Source organism: Furipterus horrens, unplaced genomic scaffold (assembly GCF_987537825.1).
Source record: "Furipterus horrens unplaced genomic scaffold, mFurHor1.1.pri manual_scaffold_2, whole genome shotgun sequence".
Lineage (NCBI taxonomy): Eukaryota > Metazoa > Chordata > Mammalia > Chiroptera > Furipteridae > Furipterus > Furipterus horrens.
The window spans coordinates 48,566,915-48,593,718 of record NW_028327172.1 but is presented as its reverse complement, the minus strand read 5'-3'; the positions used below and the strand labels follow the sequence as shown (position 1 = coordinate 48,593,718).

Genomic DNA, 26,804 nt, shown 5'->3' with positions numbered 1-26,804 from the left:
CCATTCGCAAGAGAAGGGCTCGCCCCAAGAGGAACTGATCTGACGCAGGGTGAAGAGGGGTGGGCCACACACAGGCTCCCAGTCAGAGGTCCTGGAGCCTCCTCCTGAGGTGACAGAGAGCTGGGGAAGGGTGCTGAGCAGGGGAGAGACTTGAGATCCATTGGCTGCCACGAAAGAATGCTCTAGAAAAGGACCAGACTAGAGCAGAAAGGCAGACCGTAGAACTTGAACGTGTAGACTCATGTGTGAATGGTGAACAGACAGGGTCTAGAGCTATGTGGGCAGGAGACTCAACTCTGTGGCCAGCCAGTGTCGGGGTGAAAGAGAGAAGAAAGGACGGCCTGCTGGGCGAGCTCCTCTGTACCCCATTGTCCAGCATGGGACCAGCAGAGTGGGTATCATCCAGTGACAGTGGAGGAGCCAGTGATGCCCCACACCCATACCGTGGCAATAAAGCCCCCCTCCCCTCCCTTCCTGCACCTCGCACTATACCCCACTTCCAGGAACAGGCCCCCCTCCCCTTTGCCACATAATAAGGGAAAGCTGAATAGCTGTGTCTTATTATAATTCAGGGGCACAGTCAATTAACAACATGCACATCTTCCCTGATACCCTTCTGGGCTGGCCCTGAGCTGGCAGGAGAGGGGACAGGTCCTTAAGGCAGTTCAGGGGAGAAGGAGCCCAGGGTCCAAGAGCTAAACCAGCGACACCGTGGTCAGCACTTCTAGGAGTAAGGCACAGGGCCGGGAGGGTTATAGGGGCGGGAAGAACGGTAGTGGCTCTTCAAGATGGAACCTGAGCGGGCCTTGAAGGCGCTAGGCCGGGATCACAGGGGAGAGCAGGCAGGGTGCACAGGAGGCGAAGGGAAGGCGGCAAAGCTCCGAGTAACAGCCGGGAAAGCTGAGAGGACCAGCTCTGCAGGGCGCTTGCTGAGGGCACAGGGCGCGGGGAGGGGCTAGGGGGTGACACAAGGGTCAGAGGCTGTGCAAATGGGCTGAGGCAGGGAGTCAGGCCAGTGGGGGTGGGGCAGGGCATGGGAAGGGCAGGAACTTCCTGGTTATCTGAGTGGGTTTTGTTTTTTATTTTGTTTTTGCCAATGTCTTCATTCCCTTGTGTCCCATCCTCCTCTTGCCCCACACACCGCCATTTCAATAGCATGCTTAACGTGTATCTCTGTCCTATGGTGGGTACGTTTGGCCTCCCAGGACCCCGTCTCCCCCCTTGTACTGTGTACTGAGCAAGGGACGGCAGGGTGGGGGAGGAGATGCAGAGGGAGAGCTGGGCTGGGGCCACCGGGCTCCAGGCTCCGCCAGCAGAGCGAGGGGCCAGGCCCTGTGAGTCAGTCCAGCCAACGCTAGGCAGGCTGGCACCGGGGCTGGGGAATCCTGTTTTTCTCCTCCCCTCCCCTCCCCTTATCGCTCCGTCGATGGCCAATCAGTCTCCACCCAGCTGCAGTCATCTTTCCAGCACACAAACCTGACAAACAGCCCCCTGCTGAGAGACACAAAAGGCCTGGAGGGCAGGGCCAGGGGGCTGGGGTGCAGGGTTTCTCACTGGTCCTAGGGGCCAGTGGTCCTGAGGCACTGAGTTCCCCTGGCAGCGTTTGAGGGGAAAATCCAGCCTCCAGGACCGCCTGGTGTGTGCCTGGGCTGAGACCAAGACCTCTGCCCCACAGCTGTTCTTCACTGGGATTTGGGTCTCATCCCAGAGTGTTGGAGGGTGGGGGCTGGGCAGGCGGGGGGCATACCTGGGAGACAAACCTCCCAAAGCATGTCCCAGCGAGGGCTCCAGCAAGGGCAGGAACAGGAAAAAGAGGGGAACTTGGCTGCAGGCTTGGAGGCTGGGGCTTCCCCAAACAGGGAGTGGCTAAACTTCAGCCTCAAGCGGGCAAGCGGCCTGGCTGGTGTGAGCACTGAAAGTCCCCATCACAGAAACCCAGGCAGTGACAGCCCTGCGGCGGGGCTCCCAGCCCAGTGCCACATCCTGCCCAGAAGCTGCCCAGGGAGGGGCAGGTGCAGCTTAGTGCCTCCAGCAGGGGCTGTTCTCTGTCCTGTGGGCAGGGGGTGGGGACTGGAGCTTCAGGTCGCAGGTGTTGCTACTCCCCACAGGAAAAATAACCTGACAAAATGAGACTTGATCAGGTCACTAAAGCCATCTCTGTTCCATTGTGCTGTGTGAACCCCAGGCAACCTCCTACCCTCTCTGGCCTCTCGGTTCTGACCATCAAACGGTGGGGAAGGGGACACTTCTTGCTCTTTCCCAATCTGCAGGGTTTGTCACCAGACAGCCTCTTTTCCAGCTCCCTGCAAGGGAAGTCTCTGCCCCTGGCAGCACCTGCCTCTGCGCCTCAAGGTTGGAAACCTAGTGAAAAGGTGCCCATTTCTCAGACAGGGGAACTGAGGCTTGATTCCGAGGTCAAGCCCCTGCACACCCTCAGAAATGAGCTGTACTGTTCTCACTGCACAGTGACGTGTTCACCAGCTCCTGGGATTCCTGCTCCTGCACCCGTGCCTGCTCTGGGCCTGGACAAGGCACAGCGAGGAGTCAGACAGGGCTCTGCCCTGGAGGTCAGCCTGGTAGAGGAGAGACAGCCATCTCAATACAAGGCTGAGAGATCAGCTCTCAAAGGGGAGTGATTCACTCAGATGGGGCATGGAGAAGCCGGCATCTATGCAGGACCTCAAAGGATGGACAGCAATTTCAGGAGATGAAAGTGGAAGGTTTGGAGGATGGAATATTCTAGAAGGAAGGGGGCAGGGAAGAGAAAAGAAGGAAGAAGGGGCTAGCACAGAAACACCGCCACAGCCGGGTTGTGGCAGCCCTGAGAGCCAGGCCAAGGACGTGGAATCGGCGAGAGTGTGAACCAGGCTACTGGACGGCTCACAAGAAGAGGGATAGAGAGGAGGCCAGGATGCAGGCAGAGCAACCAGGCTATGAAAATGGCCCCCAAGAGAGAAGCAGGGCTCCATACGGCATGGCCTTGGTTGTAGGGATGTACCAAAGACCCACACTGGGGCCGGGTGGGCTGCATTCAGGCTGCCGGCTCTGTGCAGGTTTGGCTGGGGTTCTTCCTCGGAGGCCCCAGGAGGCTTGCCACCTGCACGCAAGGGGTGTGTTGGCAGAACTTCTAGGCTCCGGGCACTGCTCTGTGGCAGTGCCTGTGGGAACCTTGAAGGCCAGTGCCCAGGCAGGGGACCAATCAGAGCTTCAGAATATCCCATCCCCATCTCACCCTCAGATGGGGACACAGAGGCCCAGAAAATGCAATACAATAAATAACCTTCTTTGGGCCTCAGATTTCTCATCTGTGAAATGGAGATCTTCTCCTCTCTACTTGCCCAACCTGCCGCACCTTGCTCCCCTCACACACCTCTGCTGCAGGCAGAATGTAGCTCCAACCGGCCTTCGGTCTACAGAACGGGGCTCCCACACAACCCCAGCCCTCACAGGATGATGGTGGGCATCAAGCGATCCCCCCTGAAGAGCACTGGGCTTGTTGAAGGAATATCTGGAATGAGCGCTGTTCCACTGTCGAAGGCCTAACATACAGTAAAATGCACGACTAGGTCTGGTCATTGGGGCAACCCACGGATGGGGACATTCCTCTCTTCCAAATGTCCCTGAGCTCTGGCTACCCTGGTCTCAGGCTGGACTCTGGGGCCAGAGCTGCAGTAGGCCCAGGCCTGCCCACGACAGCTCCCAGGCTGGACGGGACAGACACTGAAAATGAGTTCACGGGGGAAGAAGCCAGCAGCTGTGGGCACCCAGGAGGGGGTCCCTGGGAAAGGGGCCCACAGTGGCACTGCAGTTGGTTCCTCAGGTAGGCAGAATAACAACCCCCGAAGATACCAACATCCTACTCCCTCAAACAGCAAATGTTACCTGATACGGCAAAAGGGACTTTGGAGATGTCATTAAGGATTTTAAGATGGGCAATCATCCTGGATGACCCAGGCAGGCCCTAAGCGTAGTCACAGTGTTCTTAGAAGGAGGCAGCACAGGGAGACTGGACGCCACAAGGCCAAGGGAGAGGAGCGTGGGCTGCGGAGGTCACGGGAATGCCAGCCGCCACCCAAACTGGAGAGATAAGGACCAGATTCCCCCTGCAGCCTCCAGAAGGAACCAGCCGCCGACACCTTGATTTTAGTCCCACAAGATCCAACTCATTTGAGGCTCCTGACCTCCCAAACTGTGAGAGAAAACAGCCGCGTTGTCTTCAGCCACTCAGTGTGTGTTAATCTGTCACCGAAGTGGTGGAGAACCACTACAGTCCATGGAGAGCAGTGTGGGCTCCGGGAACGTGGCCTCACTCCTCTCTCCTGCTCAAAGAAGTGAGCAAGCAAGTGAGGACGACCTTATTACACCTTGAATTGCTCCAATGTAAAACAAAGTCACCCCAAATTCAGTGTCTTAGTTAGTACTATTAGTAACAAGCCAGTTGGGTCCCACCTCACTGACTGGCAGGTCACATGGGGGCGGGGGTGGGGGTACTGGCACAGGGGCTGGTGGGGCAGGGGCAGGCAGAGCAGGCCAGCAGCTGCCTTTTGTCCTGGAGACCTCAAGACCCTGTGGCTATCACTGGGGACACCCCAACACCCCAACAGTGATGACCAGCTGGGGACCAACGGGGGGATTTGTCTGCTCTGGCCACCAGCCCCTCCTCCCATGACTGGCCACATGCCCCACTGTGGCAGAAAACCACGGCCCACACCCCCAGGCCACCACAGCCTCAGCCACTGGCAGCCTCACATCCGGGGCCCCAGGAAAGCTAACCCTAGAAACATACCCCTGAACAACTAGAACTGGGCAGCAGTAACTCAGGTCCCTGCTGCAAGCAAATGCTCACATTCCATAACTTCCCAGGTCCAAGCCCAAGGCTGGCTTCCTAAATCATCCTGGTTTAGAACCCCAGAGGGGTGTAGCCCATGTTGCCTTCAATGAACAGGGAAAGGCAAGGCCAGAGGCCAAAGGGAAGTGGGCAGCTTGGCCTGAACTGAAGCCAGACAAGCCCAGGACATCACATCAACCCAGAGAAGAGAAGCTGGGGGGCAGGGGACTGGGAGGAGTTGAAGGAGAGACTGGAGGGGCCTCTGCCAGCCAAGGAATGTTTTGAGCAGGAAGGGTAAGGCATGAAGAAAAGAAGAGGTCTCTGGAGGGGCCTGAGGGGTCGGAGAGGGGGCTCTAAAGGCACTCACAACACTTGAAGACATGGGGGCAGAAAAGGGCTGGGGCTGGGTGAGAAGACCAGCTATAGACAGACAGACAGATGTCCACATCTGTCCAGGCCCCAGATGGCTGGGAAGCTGCATGGGGCTGGGAGGTTTGCAGACCTGCCCTCTGCTGTGAGCTTTTTGTTATGACATTTAGGGTTAGGAGCCTCTGGGAGGCCCAGAGACTGGGTCAGGCAGATAGAGAGACCACCCACTGCGGGGCTCTGGGAGGGTCACACTCATTGACACCAAGAGGGGCTTCCATGTTCATGAGAGACCCCATTTCCTTTCACCCTTCTTCTCCCAAACCCCTCTTTCCTCTGGGTGGTCCCCCACCACCTCGGGAAGAAGAGACTATTTGATGCTGATTGTTAATTACATTTATTGTAACAGCCACCAAACACCATGTACTGGTAAAGCACATTAGTGACACTATTTAACTTAATCATCACCCCCTAATTCCTGTGACGAGGCAGCATTTATCCCCATTTCACACGTGAGGAAACTGAGACTCACTGGGCAAGTCCCCTGCCTCAAGGTCACGCACAGAGCCAGTCTCAGCAAGGGAGCAACTTAGACACAGGTAGGACAGAGGTTTCCTTATGCCCACGGCAGGCTCAGGAGGGCCTCCTGCTCAGGGACCAGAACTTCAGGGCTGTCCCGAAAGCCCGCAGGAACAGCAGAGGCAGAAGCAGCCAGACAGCACTGGCCTGGGAGCAGTGTCCTGGATGTCACCCCCAAACGATCACAACCACAGTGTCCAACCACCACCTTATCAACATCTCCCAGACCTACCCCACCGCTGGCTGTGACCCCATTTCAACGCCCCCCCTTTTCCCAAGCTGGGGCCATGTGCAGCCCCTGAGCACCCCTATTCACACCCACCCCTATTCTGGGAACTGGTATCAGAGCCCCTTCAGTGGGGAGCTGGAGCGGTGGAAGGTGGGGATCTGGGGAGCTCTGGCCTCCGCCCCACTGCCCTCCATAGGACCCACCCACTACAGTGGCCAAAGCTGACCTTTTTCAGACACACATCTATTTAATGCCCCTCCCCACAGATCATCATTCAGTTTGACTCCTCCAGGCCTTTACCCTGGGCCTGCAGTGCCCTGCACTCTTCTTCTTGGTGAACTTTTCATCCCTGGAGACCCAGCACCCATAGATCCAAAATGAAATCCCCCCCAGCACCCAGGCAAGGAATGCCCCACAACCACCCCTACCCCTGCCTTGGCTCCCAGCAAGGAATGTAACCCTGGGCAAGGGCTTATCTGTTGACCCATTTGCCTCAGGGCATAACCCTGCCAGAGCACCTCTTTGGCCTGGCACCCAGCTCTGGCCAGCCAGGCCTGAAGCAGCAGCAGCTGGGCCCACCCTACCCCACCCAGTCCCTCCGCCAGGGAAAGTAGCCAGGCCTCCCACCGCCACCCCAGGACTTGGGGACTGAAGCAAGGACGAGGCCCCCAGACCCTGGGAGTGTCAATCTTTGCAACTGAACACAGTGGTTTGCTCAGGAGGCCTCACACTCCGAGTTAGGCTGAACCCCACCCTCAAATCCCTCTCTTCCAGGCAGTCTACTCAGATTTCTCCATCCCTAGAATCCTACTTAGTAGTTTCCCCTGGTACTTCTCTCTCCATGGCAGGTGCCAGGAGATTCTGGCTTGAGAGCCAGGTGACCCAGGTTCAAATTCTGACTGAACACCCCTGACAGTAGCTCACTTCACCCCTTTGTGCCCACTTTCCTCATTCCTGTGGGGTCGGTTGGGGGAGGGGGCATGGCATGAGAATCCCACCACATGAACGAAGCCTGGATAGAACCTGGCACCTGAGAATGATTTGTCCTCCTTCACCTCTGGACCCCAGGAGGGTCTCCCCAGACTCTCAATTCTGAAGGGCGGAGGCAGGATCAGAGAAGCCCAAGATCCACTCTCTTCCAGATCTCCCCAGATCTCTCCACCACACTCAAGCCCGCAGCCCAGGAAAAAGGTCCCTGTTCAACAACACAAGAGGGTCAGGAAGAGAATCTGTTTTGCCCCCTTTCCCAAGCCTTTCGGGACGGGGGATGGGAAGGAGGGAGGGCACCAAGAAGGGGACTTGGAATTGACGGCTGGAAAGGGAACAGGAAGGGAGATTGTGAGGAAGAGATGGTCAAGTCCCGGGGGTTCAACCTCTGAGCGTCAGAACTAGGAAACTTGTCCCAGAACTCCGGGATGCGGGAGGGGAGGGTGTTGGGGGGGAGGGGCCGAGAGGCCCCTACCTGCTGGGTGGAGGGTTGGGTTGGGTGGAGACAAACCCCGGGTGCCCCGCCGGATCCTCCAGGCTCCCGCCTCCCGGGGCTGAAAACCAGCGCTCATCCCCTTCCTCGCCGGCGTGCGGGGTATGCACCCCCCACACACACCGATCGGTGCTCAGAGGGCAGGCACTGGCCAGCGCTGCACCTGCACACACACCTCCGAAACACACACAGGAACAGGCGCGCGCGCACACACGCCTCCCTCTGCGCAGCGCCTCCTACCTGCCGCGCCGCCACTGGTCGAGCCGGACTCTGGGATGCAGGCACCGCACCGGCAGCGGAGCGGAGTTTGGACGAGCTCCAGGCTGCAGCCTCCTGCTCCGGCCGGGGATCGGCTGGGGCTGGCCTAAGGCTGGGGTTAGAGCTGGAACTCCCGGACTACGGCCCACCCTGCCCCGCCTCGCGGCCTCCGCCCATTTGGAGATAGAGGCGTGGTCTCCAGTGGGGCGGAAGGACCAGCGTTGCTGCGCATGCGAGCTGGCGCCGCGCCGTGAGGCTAACCCGCCAGGAGGTGGCTGCAGAGTTCTCGCTGGGAAATACAAGGGGGTTTGGAAGCCCGTGAGGCTCAGCCTAATTCCCGTGGGCTCGATCAAGCCCCTGTTCTTCTGTCCTCCCTTCCAACCTCACTCTGTCCTGTGTGGAATATCTTTAGGAGCCGCGCAGGGCTGAGCCCAGGTCGGCAGGTGCCCGAGGGTTCCGTGCAAGCCCCGCAGAAGGCGTGCAGGCCGCCCAGCTTTAGGTACGCATCTTATACAGTGAGCTCGGCAACGGCCACGCAGGGGGCTGGAGAAAGAAGGACTTGAAGAGGCGTGCGCCCATCTCTTTCCCATCTCCATGTCCATATCCATCCCCAGGGCTCAGGGTGGAGGAAGGGGAACCCAGACCCCTGAAGGTGCCAAGAGGGACCTTGTCAGAAGGGGAAAGCGGGCTCCAGGCCCATATTGAGCATTGAGGAGGGGTTTCCAGGAATGCAGCTGAAAAGGTTCCCGAACGACCAGTTCTGGCACACCGTCGGGGCTCAGGGCTTCCTCCTCACAGATCTGGGACCGCAGGGCAGACACGCTATGATTTGCCAGATTTGCCATCGTAGGCCTGTATCAGCCCGCTTCGCAGATGGAGAAACTCAGGCCCATTTATCACCCCCTTCATCGCTCCCAGCGTCGGTTCATAATTTCATTCATCTCTCAGTCACTCAGACTAACCTGGCCTCTTCCACCACCTCACAGCCTCTGCCAGGCTTCCCAGATGTTTCTCCCCTGGGAGTAGCTCCAGACCCCTCTGGAGCCTCTTATTCAGCCAGGGAAGACTCAGATATGCAGCCATGACCTACCACCGAAGGACAGTGTTCCAAGTCCGCGCCCCTGTCTGACTCCACCCTATCTCACACCTGTGTCCTGGGCTGCGGTTCCCCAGGCTTCAGTCCTGCTCTCAAGCGGTCTCTGCTCCCCAACCCTCTTGTTGATGCTGACCTGCTGTCTAAAAATCTGCTCTTTCCCTGTCTACACACATGTCCTGATATCAGTTCTCATGCAATGTCTCCACTGTGAGCCCCCTCACACCTTCTTCCACATTCCCCCTAGTTGTGTGTCTCTTCCAGGGCCCTACACTCACGCTACCTCTGGGAGTGAGTGGTAGAGTCTCCTGGAGGGCCAGGCAGAGCCGCCATCTGAGAAGACAGTGTTTAGTGAAGTCAGGCAGCTCTGGGCTCCAGTCCTCACTCTGCCAGTTACTGGCTGTGTAATCCTGGCAAGTCCTCTGTCCTTTTCAAACCTCGCTTTCCTGTCTGTAAAATGGGCTTCTAGAACAAGTGTGTGATGTTCAGGTACAGGTAAGTCGTGGGGCCTAGGAAGGCCCCATCATATAGGGTGTTGGGCAACATTGCCTCTGGGCTGGGCAACTCCCATGTGTTCAAAGTGGAGCTGGGGTCATGTCTGAGAACATATGTGTGCCTCAGCCCACAAAGTCGTGCAGTTTGGAGGATGCTCGATCCCTCTTTTGTATTTCAGAGTGTTGGATCCTCAGGAGGGGTGTCATGCTCATACTTGCTGTGTGACCTTGGGCAAGTGACCCAACCTCTCTGTGCCCCAGTCACCTCACCTGTAAAGCAGTACTACAGCACTGCGCCATGGTGTCACTGTGGGAATTAAATGGACCAATCATGTAAAGTCCTAGAGTGGACCCTGGTTCTGATAAATCAGTGCTCAGAATGGATTAGCTGATATTACTTTCATGTAGCTCAACCTCCTCATTTTATGAAGACACTGGGTCCCCAAAAGCAGAGACATGTACATTTGGCTACTTAGATGCCCAAGCAACCCAGAATGTTAGAACTGGAAGGTTCCAACCTGGAGATGAAGAAAGAGGCCTAGACTGAGACAGTGACCTGTCCAGGCACCCAGCCTGGAGGGGTGGGGGAGGCACTGGCCCTGCTCTTGTTTCGGGGGACAGGGGTGTTTTCAGAGGAGTCAGGAAGAGCCTGGCCTGCTGACAGTTTGGGGAAGGGTGGAGCTCCAGGGAAGCTCTGGCCCCAGAACCCTGCTGGTTATTATTTTCATAAACTGAGTCATCTAAGGATGCCATCATGTGCAGGTGTTTTTCCCACCCTCTGCAGGAGCCCTCATTAGCCCCATTTTGTCTGAGCCTCAGGGAGATGCCTGGGGTCACACAATAAGGAAGTGGCAGAACTGGGATCCTTCCCTGCCCTGTCTGACTCCACACTTGTGCCCCTCCCCTCCATCCTTCTCTTTCCCGGGGAAAAGACACCTCTATAGGCTCCTTGACTGGCTGTCTAACCTGGGCTTGCATCCCCCTGGAACTGGGAGCTCATTCCCTCATAGGCAGCCCTGTCCACTGCACTTGGGAGAGCCTTTGGTCACCCAGAGCCAATCCACCTCCCTCCTCCTCGGTCTGCAGGAGACAATCTTCTCTGCTCCTGGCCAGAAAACCCCTATCTTTACTGCTCCTGTATGTAACAGGGTTTCCCATGTAGTCGTCGGCAGCCGTCCGTCTCGAGAGACGATGGTGTAGCTTCTTAAGAGTCTATCTGCACCACCGAGAATGACTGTGCAGTCCGACTCGGGAGTGACACGGTATCTGTCTCCTCCCGTGTTAAATCGACATCTTGCGATGACGCTGGAGTGTCCTCTCCAATGAAGCTGAAGCTACAGAGCCTGGGCAGGGTGATATGGAGGGTCTGCTGTTGCCCATGCAGCAGACCCCCCCTCTCTTCGCAGCTGAAGGGTCCAAGGGAAAGACGGAGTCAATACAGCTTGGCTTCAGGTGCGCCGCAGGCGTTGCCGGTGTTGACTACAACGTCAAACCGCCTTAGGGACTCCGGCTCCGGATTTTCTGTCGGGGTTTACTCCCTTAGCCTTTCCCCTGAAGAGGTATGCCGCAAGGCAGCGGAGGTTTTTTGGAGTCAGAGTTCCCATGTAGTACTCTTGTAATAATAATATTCTTTTAAAAATCCCAGTTGATCTAATTGGAGGCGTGGCTCCAGATGGAGGCTCCTAGGGCCTGGTGTCTTGGGGTGGAACATTCAAGTACCGTGTTGACCAGTTGCCTCACTCCATCTAGAGGAGTGAAATCAGACACAAGGAACTTACAGGTTGGGAATGGTTGCTAATGGTGTTCTCCTGAGAGTTCACAATTGGGAGGGTCACACTGGACTCCAGAGCTAACTTTTAACCAACTATAAGTTGAACTATCTCTTAGTTTTAATTTGCTTTTTGCTGTGATCATTAATAATTTCAGTTTCCTCTTCTGAACTTTGATGTTGCCTCCTCTGCCCTCATTTCTGCTGGGTTTTGGTTCGTATATTCTGGACGTGGATCGGATGTTGGCTTTAGACCGTGGAAATGTCTCTCCCACTCTCAGCCTCCATTATCTTTTGTTCTTCATTGAACAGAAATTTTTAGGCTTGTTCCATTCAAACTCAAGCTTTTAAAAATCTTATTATTTATGAATTTGAAGTTTGCTGAAAAATCCTTCCCCACCACTAGGTCACAAAGGTATTCTATATTTCCTTCTGTTATTTTCATAGTTGTACATTTTGAATTTAGTGCTTGTACTGCTGAGACCTAAAAGTGAACTGGGGACATGATTTCAGATAGGACCCCAGAAGAAGAAAGCGCCGAGAGCTATTATATAAGCATGCCCCCCAAACAAGACTATACCGACCTTGAACGCTAGGAAGGTGGGGGGCAGGGGACACTGCTCTGTGTACTCTGGGAATCTGGCCAGTTCCCAGAGGCCAAGGACCCACCAGGTATTTCTTGTCACGCAGAGAGCAATTATCTTCATATAATTATTGTTAGTAAGATCTATGTAAGTTGGGGAGCTGGGATCAGTCCTCCCAAGCCTCACCCGTGGTGTGGATGCACTGCCCCGGACCCCTAGAGTTCCCACCGAGGTTCCGGAGGACCGCCGCCCCAGGGCTTCCCGGCGTGTAGCTTTATGACTTGGGATGCCGTTGGCTCGGTTGGTGATGTATTCCCTTCTCCCTCTCCCAGCTGTATCGCTCTGTGACTTCAGATGCTGATAGCTCAGTTGGTGAGGTATTGCTCCTGAAACTCCCCTCTGCCTTTCCCTGTGTGTCATTATTGATTTATACTCTTCACCTAAAAAAGCATGTTTCCGTATCACTAGCCGGAGTGCCTGTGCTTTTGTTTTCCCTTCCCTTTCAGCAGGCTGTGCACTACGGGGCTCTAACCCAGGGAGAGTTCGTCCTTAAATGCAGCACCGGGTGCAGACCCCGGTGACTGACCCACAGAGTGAGCCGCACCATCCTCCGCATATATCTGCATGCCTCCTGCACGCTAGTTTATTGAGTACCTTTAAAAAAAAAAAATCCAAGTGGAGTTTTAATTAGGGCTGCATTGAATTTAAAGGTTACTTGGGGAATAATTGATATCTTTATAATATTATGTAGCTCCATACAAGACCATGAACTGTCTTTCTATGCAGATCATTTGCAGACCATTGTCTGTGTCCTTTATTTCTTTTTCTCCGTGGAGGCCTTGGGCATTCACATAAATTCCGTTGTAGATGCTTTATAATTTTGGTTGTTATTGTAAGTGGTATTTTCTCCTAACTTTTCATTTTTTAAAATCTCAAACCAAGAGAAAAGTAGGAAGAATGATGAACACTCTTATACCTTTTACCTGAACTCACCAATGTTTAATATTGGTAAATTCTCTCAGATACATTCACACATACACACTTTTTTTCTGAACCACTGGAAAGTAAGTTCCAGCCATCATACAAAAATGTTCCACCTTTTATGAAAATGACATTTTCTAGCTGGTTATGCCTGGTGTATAGAAATGGTTTTGGTTTTTGTATGTCGACTTTGAATCTGGCAACCTTGTTGTTAAAGGCTGCTGGCACTTAAAAATATCACAACCACAATTAGAATCACATTTGAGATCATGATCCTCCCTCTATCTTTACTATGTATGATTCATTCGATGTTTCTATTTTTTCCTCTTTAAATTTTTTAAAATGTGGATTTCAGACTGAATTGATTTCATGACCCACTTATGAATCTCAGTTCATGATCCGAAACCTGCTGCTCCAGACTAGGCAGGGGACCTTCTTCTGTGGTCCCACCATACTGATCAGACTCTAGCATCATTCCTGGCACAGGTGACTGACTGAAAACTCAGGGGTCCAGGGGCAGGCAGACACTCACAGTATTTTTCATTCAAACCCCGAAGAGTCCCCTCCCCAGGGCTGGATGCTGAGCTGGATTCAGGCCCAGCCTCCTCACTCTGCCACAGACCTGCTGTGTGATGCTGGGCTGGGCACTGTCCCTCTCTGAGCCCACTTTCTCATTCATTGGGGGTGCGGGCAAGGAGGGCATCTCTCAGGGCTCTTCAGGCTCAGACTTCCTATCTCTCCATAATTGTCATTTACTCTTTTCTTCTGGGTTTGAGGGAGTGGGTAGGTAGGGCATTGAGGTGGGGCCTTACCTTTAGCTTCATCCTCACCTCCTCCCTCAAAGGGCTTCTGCCTCCTGTTTCAGGTGCCACTGAGATGGGTGGGACATGAATAACATCACGGTTTTGTGTGTGTGTTTGGCTACACCCAAATTACTGGACTCCAGATTCGGTAGACATCAGGCGTGGCGGCTAGGGCAGGGGTCTGGGCCCTGGAATGGCTAGCTGGAAGCCTGAGCCTAAAAGACTTGTGTGACCTTGGGTAGGTCACTCACCTGCCTGAGCAACAGTCTCCACATCTGGCCAGTGGTTGTGATCACAATCCCTGTTCCCTGGCTAGGGTGAGGATCCAAGAAAGTCAAGGGATTAGAGATGCCTTATTAACATGATATTACTCTACATTAAGTTAGATGTTTAAAATAATATCTTTAAATAATATTTTTATTATTTTCTTGTATAGCTTTTAGATTCAATTATTTTTTCTATTATAAATGCTACTTTTAAAAAATGGCATTTCCTGGTTATTTGTTAGTCCTATGTAGAATTAAACTGAATTTTGAACATTGGTTTTATACCTGGAAAACTTGATACAGTCTTTAAAAATAATTTAATCAGTTGTATGTAGGACTTGTGTATGTGTTCGATGGGTTTTCTATTTAGTCTAATGGTTCTCAGTGAGATGTGTTGCCACCTAGTGGGGGATTTGGAAATTTGTATTGGAGTTTTTTGTTGTGCCCAAGAATTTACACATCAAATTCATATTCTTTTAATTTAAATTATTTTTTATTTTTATTAATATTTTATATTAGGATTATATAAGTTTTTAAAAATATATCTGTGCACATATTATATTGCTAAGAACTGATATGTTAGTGAAAGGGGAAATTGGATCTGATGGTTGTAAACCTGTAAAGTTTTGAATTTTCTTTCTTCAAGTCATTATATTTTTTAATATCTTGCCTAAGTGTGCTCTCTATAAAGGCTTAGACAATGTTGAACAGAAGTGGTGAACATATAGTCGTTTCAAATTTAAAGGAAATTCTTTCGAATACTTTCACTTTTTACTAAGATTTTCTTTAAAATCACGAATGAATGTTGAATTTTATTTAAAATTTTTTCTCCTGCATCTGAATACTCAAATTTCCCTTGATGTCATTGACAGATCTTCAGATATTCTAATTGCTTTTCTAATGCTGAACCCTCCTTGAATTTCTGAGATAAACTCATCAATATGCTGATGAATTATCCTTTTTACATATTGCCACATTACATCTGTCTACTAGCATTTCGGGCAGGATTTTGCATCTGTGTTTGAGCGAGACAGGCCCATCATTCTTCTTGCTCATGAAGTCCTGGTCAGTTAGGCTGGCAGACCGCTGGCTGGGGAAACGGAGTTAAGAGCACAAGCTCCAGGGGCCCAGATTTACACCGAACGAGGAACCCGCAGCTCGCCTCCGCTTGAAAACTGAGGGGCACGTCCACTGGCGGCCACAGGGCACAACAGCCCGATGAGCTGGACCAGGTGAGCGGAGCCAGGGCCCGGCGAGGGGAGACGGGTGACACCAGGTGCTGGCCGTGCGCCTTTGCTGGGCCTGGTAAGGTGAGCAGCCCAGCTTCAGAGACGGGGTGACCATGACCCACAGTGACAGGAGGCCTATAACTGCGCCATTCTGATCTTTCTAAATTGTGAAGTTTCTGAATTATAATCTCTTTACCTATGAAATGGGGGGTGTGGGGGAGTTTAATGCACCTGTCTGTCAAGTGGGAAGAAGTTGTCAAAGCACAGAACTCTGACTTCCCATATAATACCAAGGTGTCCTCTCCTGGCCTCAGCATTCTTGTTTTCTTGTCTGCTGTAAGCACTTGAGAAATGGCAGCTAGGGGAAAGGGAATTCAGGACTAATGATTCCTCAGTTGTCCAGAATGAGTCCATTAAGACAGGTCTGTGTGAAGGAAGCACATCTGTTCCTCCATTAACTTTTGTCCTTTATTTTGTTATTGTTCATTTATTCAACAAATATTCATTGGACACTGTGCTAGGCAAAATAATGGCCTCCAAAAGATATCCATGCCATAATCTGTGGAATTTATGAACATGTTAGGTTCCATGGAAAAGGGGAACTAAGGTTATAGATGGCATGAAGATTGCTGATCAGCTGACCTTAAACAGGAAGATAATCCCGGATTATCTTGGTGGGCCCAATGGGATCATGAGGGTCCTTACAAGTGTGGCTATATTGCATTAACATGCAAGTTGGGAGCTGCTCAGAGGATGGTGGGCCTCATTCTCCTTGAGCTCTTTCATCCTGGGATGCTTCATGGCCTGCTGGTCTCAGGGTCCCAGATGGTGAAACTGGAGGCTGCGAGACCCCTCGAGTCCTGGGCTTCAGAACTTGTGTCACGTCACTTCCAACACAGAACTGGACAGGGGCTGTCAGAATGCAGGGAAGGTGCCTGCAAAACTTGGTCACTTACTGGGTGTTCTGTGAGAATGTTCCCCTTGAAGGCTCTCTGTCCTTCCAGCTAATTTAGAGGGGCCTGGGGTTGGGGGTGGGATGTCTGGAGAGAGAATGAGGGATATGGATGAGAGAAGTGAGGGTAGGAGGATGAAAGACTGAAAGAGGATGGACTCGTCAATTAAATCTGGAGCAAATCACAAGACCAGCCCTGATGCAAAAGGTGAGGAGGAGCCACACGGGTTTTGAGGAGGTGAGCTGTCCCAGCAGGTAAGGAGTGGTGTAGAGTGGGAGAGGGGACCCTGGGCAGAGGCACAGAGGCCTGTCTGGGATGAAACAGGGCATGTCCGGGATACATTCCAGGTTTAATGTGGTTGGAGGGGGAACTATTGAGAGTTGAAGGTGCAAAGCTAGATTAGAGGTACCCTGAGAAGGGCCTTGCATGTCATGCCTGGAGTTTTAACTGGATCCTTTGAAAGTATCAACAAGTCCATACCTGTTTTCAAGAGTCCACTAGAGCAGGTGGTATAGATGCTGGAGAGGGCAAGACTGGAGGCGGGGGCCCGGAAAGGGTGGGACTGTGATCCACAGGAGAGGTGAGTCCCAGGCCTGAACTGGGCAGGGGCTGTCAGAATGGCAAAAATGGTGCCCGTGAAACTTGGTCACTTACTGGGTGTTCTGTGAGAATGTTCCCCTTGCAGGCTCTCTGTCCTTCTGGCTAATTTAGAGGGGCCGGGAGTGAGGGGTGTCTGGAGAGAGAATGAGGGATAAGAACGAGGAGAGAAGCGAATGGTGGGAGGATGAAAGACTGAAAGAGGATGGAAGCGCCAATTAAATCTGGAGCAAACAAGGGCCAGAGTTCAGCCCCAGGGAGGGTCCTGACCGTATTCCTCTCCAGACTGAGCAGCTCCTGCCCCATCAAGGCCGGGCACAGCAGGTACCGTACAGGCCAGCCGAATGACTTAATTGTGTTAACTCATTTTTGTCAAGCCCCCTAAAAACTCATCTTTTCACCTTAGCAAAAATGTCTTTTGGGAAATTTAGGAATGAGTTGAAGTGGGGAGAAAGTTAAATGGGGGTAATTTTATTGGAGTAAAATGAACAGATTTCAGGACGGGCCGCTATGACCTCTCTAGGAAGATTCTGGAATGGGCAGAGAGAAACTTAGTGAGATGTTTATAGTGGGTGTGTCTGGCAGGGCAGCTTCAGAAAGGTGTGTACTGTTCAGAGACGAAAGTGAGCAATCCTAACTCCTTTTCAGCCCTCCCCTTTACAACGGGCAGAGTCTTTAAGCCAGTCCAGTGCTCATTCTGCCACACCCTCGTCTAACCGCCGGGGTGGGATAACACAGAAAAACCTGTCCCCACCCCAAGATAAACCGGTTCGGTGGGCACTGGCCAGCAAGGATACGAGGAAGGGGCGGAAAGTTGGATGGTCCCTTGTTCCAGATGGAACTGCTCAGTGCAAGAGGGATCTAGAAGCAGGGGGTGACTCCTCGGGTTTGTCCAGAAGGCCTGAGGTGCCCCTGGCAGGCCCAGAGCAGGCACTGCTACTCTTTCCTACTCAGAACACCCGTTCTGACCAGATCATACTACGCCATGGTGCTAACCCTTAAGGCAATCCTACATTTCACAGATGTACAATTCAACATTGAAAGGTAAGTGACTTGGCCACAAGCACACAGTTTTTCAGTGCAGGACCAGGATTCTCAGGCGGGCCTTCAGACACCAACAAGGACGTGAAGTACGTAGCGGCACCCTGTCAGGACTAACGCCAATGGGCTCTGGCTAGGAGCCTGTCCCTCCGTGTAGTGTTGGGTCAGGGTTACTGCCTTCTACCCCTCGTGCCACATGGAGGACCCTGCCCACAGCCACAGCCGTACCCAGCCCAGCCGCTGGCACCACAGTCTCACTTCAGGCTTCCTTTCTGAGTGGCTAGTGATTCCCTTCAGTTGGAGGTGCCCTTGTCCTTCAAAATTCCTCTAATTCTTAAATGGTTGGTTTATAGGACTCAGTCTGAGACCCTCTTCTTTCATGATCTCACCCACTCCCATAGTTTCAAATATTATGTAAACTTTGTTTCTCAAATTTGTATCTTTAGCCCAGATCTCTGAGCTGAGCTCCAGGTCCACATTTTTCATTATCCTTAAGTTCCCCACCAGGATACAGTAAGTTCTCACTTAACAGCATCAAAAGGTACTCAGAAACTGCAAATTTAAGTGAAACAACACATCACGAGACCAGTTTTACCACACGTTAGTTGATATAAACAAGAGTAAAGTTCCTATGGCATATTTCTGGCCACAAAAACATCACCAAACCTCTAAGGAAAGGCACTTTGAATATTAAACACTGAACTAAATGTGAGCTATACATACATTTAAGAAAGATGAATAAAACCAAGTCATCCTTTTTCAACCTACTTAATCCAGTTCGGGGTCAAGGTGGCCAGAGCCTCTCTTGGCAGTTCAGGGCACAAGGCAGGAACCAACCAGGGACAGGATGCCCTTCCATCGCAGGGCCACCCACCCCCACCCCCACCCAGACCAGGACCATGTAGGCACACTAGGAACCTAGCGTGCACATCTCTGGGATTCGGGTGTGTAAGATGTAGATGGAAGCAAAACCAACTCCATCTCTGTGTCCTGGATTTAGTTTCTAAATTCCATGCTGTGACACTTGCCTAGCCTCACTGTCCTTAGCAAGTGTATCAAAGCCCTCTAGTTGATGATTATCTGTGTTCCTTAAAAGGTAGCCATAAATATTCTTGTTAGTAACTGGTGCCTGGAAGGGCATGACAGCCGAGATACATATCAGCCCGGTGATAGTAACAATTATAAACAGTCATCTATCACAAGACCACCGGGGGGTACAGCCTCTGGTTTTACTATATTCTTTGTTCCCTTGTCTTGTCACTCGTTAGTGCCTGGGTTCTACTGTAAGTAGTACTGTAACAGGGCGCTGGCACGGACAGCAATCTGCGCAGATCTGCTGGGTTGTCTGTCCTCTCAGACCCTATGCTCCCAGAAGTAAATTACCTCATAATAAACTCTAGTATATTCTGTGGAGCTGCCTGCTTTGCTGGTTGGTCTGAAGATACCTACTCATCACTGTGGCCATTACATTGTGCCCACCGTCAGGGAGGAAGCCAGAGCGCCCGGACAAAGCTCACACAGACGTGGGGAGAACACAGCAGTCCACAGACAGTGGCCCAGGCTGGGAATCAATCATTTTTCTCTCACCAATGTTATAATGAAACAACATTGAGGACATTCTGTATATATCTCACACAGACTTCAAACTCAACAAATTCCACTTTTCATAACTCACCCAAGTCTGCTTTTTCCCATATAACTCAGACATACTTTTCTGTCTCCCATGCCATGCTCCACCATCGCCCCTCCTTGGACTACAGAATTCTCTTCTATCTGGAATCCCTGCATCCACGCTGGCTCCCTTTCACCCATTCTCCACCCTTCCAACAGCTTTCCAAATTCAAGTTCTCACCATTGCTTTCAAAGCCCTGTGGGACTTACTCCTGCCTGTGTCTCGACACTCACCTCCTGCTCCCTCTGCAATAACCAGCTTTTTTTCTCCCGAATTCTTCTCGTTCTTCCATTGTTAAGGGAATGCTCACCTTCAGGGAAGTTGTCCCACCTCCAGTTCCCTAGGGCGCGCTCCCAGAGCTCTCAATACCCTTCCTCCCTGATGCTCATCCCAACGTAACTGCACGTTATTCGTCAGACACTAGCTTGTGAGGGACATGGGCAGGTGTCTGTCCCGTTCTCCACCGCAGTCGTAGCACCTAACACTACACTCACAGAGCATTCCAAGGTTTGTTGAATGGGTGGCACAGTGCCATACAGTCCTCACATAGCGGGGCTCAAAAAATGAATCCTCTTTCTCTTTTTATGCTTTCACCACATGTCCCTTTGAGAATCACGCCCTGTTTTGGGACTAGGCCACCCTACCGTGTGAGACAGTTCCTTCTTTCTCTCTCACCTAGGTAGACCCATTGTGCATTCCAGTCCAGGGCTGAAGCAAGAGAAGAAGGTGGAAAAAACAAAACAAACAAAAAAAACCTCAGACATGCCAGAGCTGACCCCGGGGTTAAGATCAAAAAAGTTCCCTACATCATATCACCTAATACAGGAAACTAAAGAACAGCACAAACAAAGGAACTAAATAGAACGAAGAGCAGAATAGCAGTCAATAGGGGGGAGGGGAGAGGGAGAGAAGGGGGATAAGGGAAGGGTTTAGTCAAAGAACCCGTATAAATGACTCATGGACATGGACAACGGGGAGGGATATGATTGCGGGAGAGGGGGTGGGTTGGGTGGGGGAGAGAAATTGGGGGAAAGGGGGACAACTGTAATTGAAAAACCAAAAATTAAATAAATAAAAATTTAAAAAAACAAAAAAGTTCCCTACATCAAATGTTGCATGCCCATGGGGGGTGGGGAGGGTGGCAAGGTGCCTTTAGAAAGATGTGTCTGGTTCACAGGTGGAACTGAAGCAATCCTAACTCCTTTGCCATCATCCCATTTACAAAGCACAATTGAAAATGCTTTGCAAATTAACTTGTGCTCTCTGTCAGGCAAGGGTTGATCCAGGCAAGGCTGCCCTTCTCTGAAACACAAAAGGGCAATCCAAGGTGTGCATGGTGAGGCTAAATCGTCTTCCTTTTCTTAAACACAGAACAGCTACAGTAGGTGTCCCCAACCTCTGGGCCACCAATACAGGTCCAGGCCTGCTAGGAACTGGGCCACACAACAGGAAGTGAGCTTGAATGCAACACGCCTGAATCACCCCGAAACTTCTCCCCCACCCGCCCCCATCCATGGGAAAATTGTCTTCCTGGTACCAAAAAGGTCAGGGACCGCTGACCTAGAGGGCCTTGAAGGTAAATATCCAGGGGAGACAACTGTATTTATATTTAGTTTTGCTGGGCTCATCACAGAGAAGAGAATGTGGGGTAATCAATTCTCTGGAAGGACCTGCAGTGGCACCGCCATCGGCAAGGCTGGCAGAGGACTGGGCTTCAAGGGCTCAGAGGAGAGTGACGGATGGCCATCTCCCAGGAAGCTGGCCAAGGTCCAGCAGCCGCTGGCTCCATCAAAACCAGCCAGAAGCACAGACCACAGGGCAGGTTTTAAGGTTGCCGTTTCAAGAGCTTGTCAGATACACTGCTGGCAAAAATAATTATTGTCTCAGTTCTTGCAAAGTTACATGTCAAAGTGAAAATTATCTAGATTTAGGTTGATTTGTTCAGTGACTTCTTTCATCCCATTCTAAGACTGCGGGTCCATCCAAAGAAGCACTGCAATAACCCCCTTGGACCAAGACAATTCCTCCTGGACTTTAGATACTATGAACTTGGGTATTTTCACCCTTGTCTGATTTTATCCCTTGCCTTGTATCCCAGATTCTCCCTGGTTGTCTATTTCCAATAGACTCAATGAACCACCTGTCCTTTTGTTTTCTTTTACTTTGGCTTCTCCACAGGAACCTGCCTGCAGATATCTTTTGCTCCCTACGGATTTGCAGAACTCACATTAAGGGCAAACACTTTACTGAAGCTTCTATTTCACGCACTGTGCCACTCTGTGGAGAAGACGCATCTGACGAGGACCACTTTGCATTTTCTCACCTGAACCTTGATTGCTGAATGCCTCAGACCTGGGAATAAACCACACCCTCTGCAGCACCCACTGCAGGGGAAAGACTATTTCTCATGTTTGTAAGCAAGGGTTCAGACATATTTCCCAATCCCTTGCTTCATGGCTAACCTCCCAACCCCAACATGATTCCAAGAGAATAATTTCTTGAGTGTGACCGGGCCTTGTGAGTTTGGAGTGGTTAGATCACCTCGTGGTCTGTTCTGCTCTATTCCCTCCCTGTCTCAGCTCCAGAGCCCCTTCTAACGTCATCATTGACATACGTTAGCTGCAGCCCCTCGATGGCTGGCGATGGGCTGGAGCGGGTGGATTCTTCAGGGTTTGGGCTGAAAGTACCTCTGCGAGAAAGAGAGCTAACTACACGATAGTCCCCAGGGAAGTGAGTCAGAGCAGAGACAGGCCTGGAGACAGCAGGGAGAGGCCAGGCAGGAGTGGCACTCTGATGATTTCATGGCCCCTTGTATAGGCTATCTGGGTATGGTCTTTCATGCTGTCACTGCAGGTGTTCAGGCAGACTCACGTCACATAATCACAAAGTATTTTCTTAATAGGATAGCCACATTAATTTTACAATCATTTTTGTTCCTCATTGTTATCTTTTTCAAAATTTATAATGAAGACAATACTGTTCCAGATTTTTTTCTCATAGAACTTTGTCATAAACTTTCATAGAACTTCAAAAAAAGTGCTGTGGTATGGAAAACTAGGTGAATTGTGGGAAATTCTAATTTGTTTTAAATCTTGTAGATGGCACTTCAGTCACTGCAGACATATGTAGCTTATGCAATAGTTTTTTGTTTCTGATCTGTCCCCCCTTCTTTGTGTAAAATTGGAAGATTCATGCATTTACTCCACAGCTTCTAACGTGGAGCACACTTGGTATTACAGGTCATAAATGTGCAACCGAAGTTACCAGATCTCCCCTTTGGAGCTCCTTTGCTGAAGGTCTAAAGAAGGAAAGCAAATTTCCGAAATCAAAGTGAATCTTCGAGGCTTTGCAGGTCACATCCATCTCTTTTTCATATTCTTCTTCCTTTTTGTTTTTAGCCTTGTAAACTACCCAGGCTTGGAGTCAAAAGGTACTACAGTCTAGTTTAAGACTAATGACAAAAAAGTCCTAGCATAATTACTGAACATCCCTTCCCATGAACAGGATTGAGGCTGGCCTGTAGGGCCCCTTTCACTTGGAAATTGGAATACAGTGTGTCCTGAGATGCAAACCTACCAAGGCACATACCTTGACAAGCTGAGCAGAGGCTGGATTTCAGCCTCCCCTCCACCCCCAACAGAGTGCCTTGGTGCAGTGCACAAAATGTGCAGCTAACCATGGTGGCCCTGCCTTTATGTAAATGTACTAGTATATTAAATATAAACCCAGGGATAAGACATTACCAGGAGTCTTATTTGAAAGAGTATCATTTAATACTGTCACTAATAGAGGGGCAATTTAATGCTGAAATATAGCCTAGCTTATAGCAAATTAAATACACATAATTCTATCATCTAGAAAAATGATTGTGGCAGTGGCAAATCAAATGGAAAAAGTGAATAAGCAGATGTGAGATCACCTGAAAATGGCTAGTTTCTTGTACAGATTCAGTACAATCTGTTTATTAAGTAATTGCTAGCAGAGCAAACATCTACACCAAAATTAAACTAGGAAACCATATGATTAACATGAAGTTTATGGGTTGGTCACATCAATGACTCAGAAATATTAAAAGTATGAAAATGCTTGACAATAAACAATGCCCAATCAGTACATTAAACAGAAACCAATAATAGCTATTTCTTGAAACAGACTCAGGTATTAATAGGTATTAAACAATTTAGCTCTACAAAGAGCCAAAAAGAAACAAGGACTAATTGTGGAAAACTTTGAACTTTTCCTTAAAAAAAAAAGTGTACATGACTATGGTATAGCTTATTAGGTCCTTTGCAACTACTGCATACATAGCACATTTTATATGGAGTGAGAAAAAATGGTCTAAAGAGCTCAACTTTCTGGAAGGCAACTCAAAAAAGATGAATGCTACTAGGCATTTTTGGACTTTACAGTATGGAATGGAATTCCCTTTAAAGCAAAAACAAAATTATGTAATTTTTTCAAAGGTTTAGGCACTTTACAGCAGACTTGCCAATCTAGTAAAACTGGTATGAATAATTTTATAGTGTAAATATTTAAACACAAATCATGATTACATTCAACAAAGTGAGAGATTTTAAATGTATAAAATAGTTCATTCTGACACATACACACTGAACCACCTTGCAGAGAAGGGCAATAAGAGCTACTGGGTTTCCACTATGGAACTCATTTGCTGAAGGTGTCCCAGAACCAGAGACTGAGCTGTCGAGGCTTTGCAGGTCTTCTTCTTTCTTTCTGTATGCTTACACAACACTTGTGGAATGTAAAAGTCATTCTTACTTTGCAGCCCACACTACTGCAGACTGGATTTGGCCTGTGGGCTGTAGTTTGCCTACCCCCGGTCTACAGTCATTTGATACCACAGAACATTCTTATCATTTTCTTTTAGATACAGATAACCTCAGAATGAATATAGGTATATGTATATATATATATATATATATATATTATTTTTTAAAAAGATTTCTCTAACAAATGTACCCTGCTGCAATTTTAGTTACCTCTGTAAACTCAATTTAAAAGTGGTGATCTGCAGATCTAACATTGCCACGAGTTTTGTGAATATTTAAATGACCAATGACTAAATCTAGTTTAAGTATCGACATTGTGTTCTTTAAAGCAATGAAGCAGGTCTTGTTAATGAGGGCTGAAAGGAAATGTGAGTAGAGCAACGTGTGAGCTGTGGTTGGCGGTGGAGTATTGCCAGCTACGGAGCTAACCGCAGCGGGGTGATTTTAGGTCACTCACATGCCTGTAACTGAATTTCTTGTCTTCGGTTTTAGGGTTTTCTAGTACAGAATATTCCTGTGATCATTTTCCACATTAACTACCAATAAAAACAAGTAGTAATTTGCTAAATTTAATAATAAATGAAGGTCTTGTGAAACAACACTGGATAAAGTGTATTCAAACAGGGGTCAGTGCTGCTTCTTCCAAATGGCTGAGTGTGCACAAATAGAGAAACTCTTTGCTAATAATTCTGGTTGAATTCTTTAATGATGTCTCCTCCTTAGCTGCTCTGACTGCCTACTAGAGAAAGGACTGATGTTTGATAAAATTTGTTACCCTTTACGTTTTCCACTTTTCCCTCAATGATGTCAAGGATTCATTACCCAAGGTGAAAGTTTATGGTCCAAGGCCAGAGTTTTATCTTCAGTTTGAATTTCAAGTGAAGCAGTATCTATATCTGGGTCTAGGTCACTTCCAAATAAGATAAAATACTGAATCATTAATTACTAAACATAAGTTTAGTGCTACTGGTTCCTCAATGTTCTATTTTCCAGATTTAAGGAGTCTCTTCACTCTTTTAAGCTATCTATAACTTACAGAATTTAGATTATATCTTTGTAAACAAAAATACAACATTTATCTTTTCTTCTTGCCTGATTCCTCCAAAATTTGGAAACTCTTATTGAATATTCTTATTTTTATAGCAATAGTTATTTGATCAAAGAATGATGGGGACATATAAAAAAGACACAGAAGTTTCTAGTCAAATCCAGAGCACTTTGTGCATCAAAATAAATAGTGATAGTAACAGATTATAATGCACTGACAGAGAAGGAAAACTCTGACTCCAAAAAACCTCCGCTGCCTTGCGGCATACCTCTTCAGGGGAAAGGCTAAGGGAGTAAACCCCGACAGAAAATCCGGAGCCGGAGTCCCTAAGGCGGTTTGACGTTGTAGTCAACACCGGCAACTCCTGCGGCGCACCTGAACCCAAGCTGTATCGACTCCGTCTTTCCTTGGACCCTTCAGCTGCGAAGAGAGGGGGGGTCTGCTGCATGGGCAACAGCAGACCCTCCATATTACCCTGCCCAGGCTCTGTAGCTTCAGCGTCATCACAAGATGTCGATTCAACACGGGAGGAGACAGATACCATGTCACTCCCGAGTCGGACTGCACAGCCATTCTCGGCGGTGCAGATAGACTCTTGGGAAGCTACACCATCGTCTCTCGAGACGGACGGCTGCCGACGACGACGAGTTATTTGAATATGTCCAATAAGAATTTGATCTTTGTGTAACAGGACACAATTGGAAGCACTGGTTATATTTCAAGGCTTTGATTAGAATGTCATATTTGAGAAAATATGCATAGAATAAGAGATGACTAGTTTTAAGGAACTAAGTTTGACTTTAAAAGGACCCAGTGCTTACAAAGCTCTCCTGGAAAACCGACCTGGCACCCTTGCAAGGGTTCCCAGGCTCACAGGTGAGTAAGAAAGGCCACTTCCTGGCAGGCCCAAGAAGCTCAGAGTGTTTTGAGAACCCTGAGAAGGAGGATTCACCTAGATCTGCAGGTACTGCAAGTGAAGCCTGATGGTGAGTTCTTGGCTTGGCTTCCTAGCCTTGAGGCTTTAAAAAGTCCAATCTGAGATTCCTTTTAAAAGTTCCAGCAAAACAAAGTTTAAAAGGCCTATGTGATTATTATTCTTGTTGCACCTAAACAATCAGGCCAAGTTTGATGAGAGTAGACTTGTTTTGCAAACAAAAATAGTCTTACCCAGATTATCTTTGATAAAAATGAGGGTGATTATAGAAAGAACTTTTGTTTCAATGGAAAACTAGATTCTAGTCCTGTTCGTTCTTTTTGAGTTATTTTCGCCTATTTGTATGCTGGATCCTACCATCTGGTGCATTTTTTCACTAATTAACATTTCCAATTTTCTTCCATTCCTGACTTGGTATCACTAAGAACTAAAATTGCCCTTTTCCTGAAGCCCTGCAAGCTCAAGCTGGATGACATGCTATAACTTTGAAGGATTTATCACAATTCCTGACTCTCAGGAAGTTCACCAGAACATGGTTCTTTGCGCTCCAGGAAATAACCATGGCTGAGACTGCCACTTCTGCCCTTACTCCACCACCTAAAGACACTGCAAGACCAACAATCTAGATCCTTTTGACTGCTCTCAGGCCTCAAACAATGAGTTTATAATCTGCTCCAACAATTACTTCTTGTTTTTCTTGTTGTTTCTCTGTAAATCTGTCTTTTCCTTTGAAGATCTCTTACCTCCCAACTTGTAGCACACATCTCTCCACAGCCACCAGCTCAGCTTCTGGTTACACTTTTGGGGAGGT

General features: G+C 49.5%; 1 protein-coding gene across 1 annotated transcript in view; it reads right to left on the bottom strand.

The window, feature by feature from the left end:
- CAPN5 (calpain 5) overlaps positions 1 to 7,902 on the bottom strand; it is a 56,126-nt gene extending 48,224 nt beyond the window's left edge. Inside the window, exon 1 of the mRNA XM_090265668.1 lies at positions 7,723 to 7,902. The gene's annotated coding sequence lies outside the window, so the exon portion shown is untranslated. The remainder of the gene's footprint in view (positions 1 to 7,722) is intronic.
- Positions 7,903 to 26,804: the final 18,902 nt, after the last annotated feature.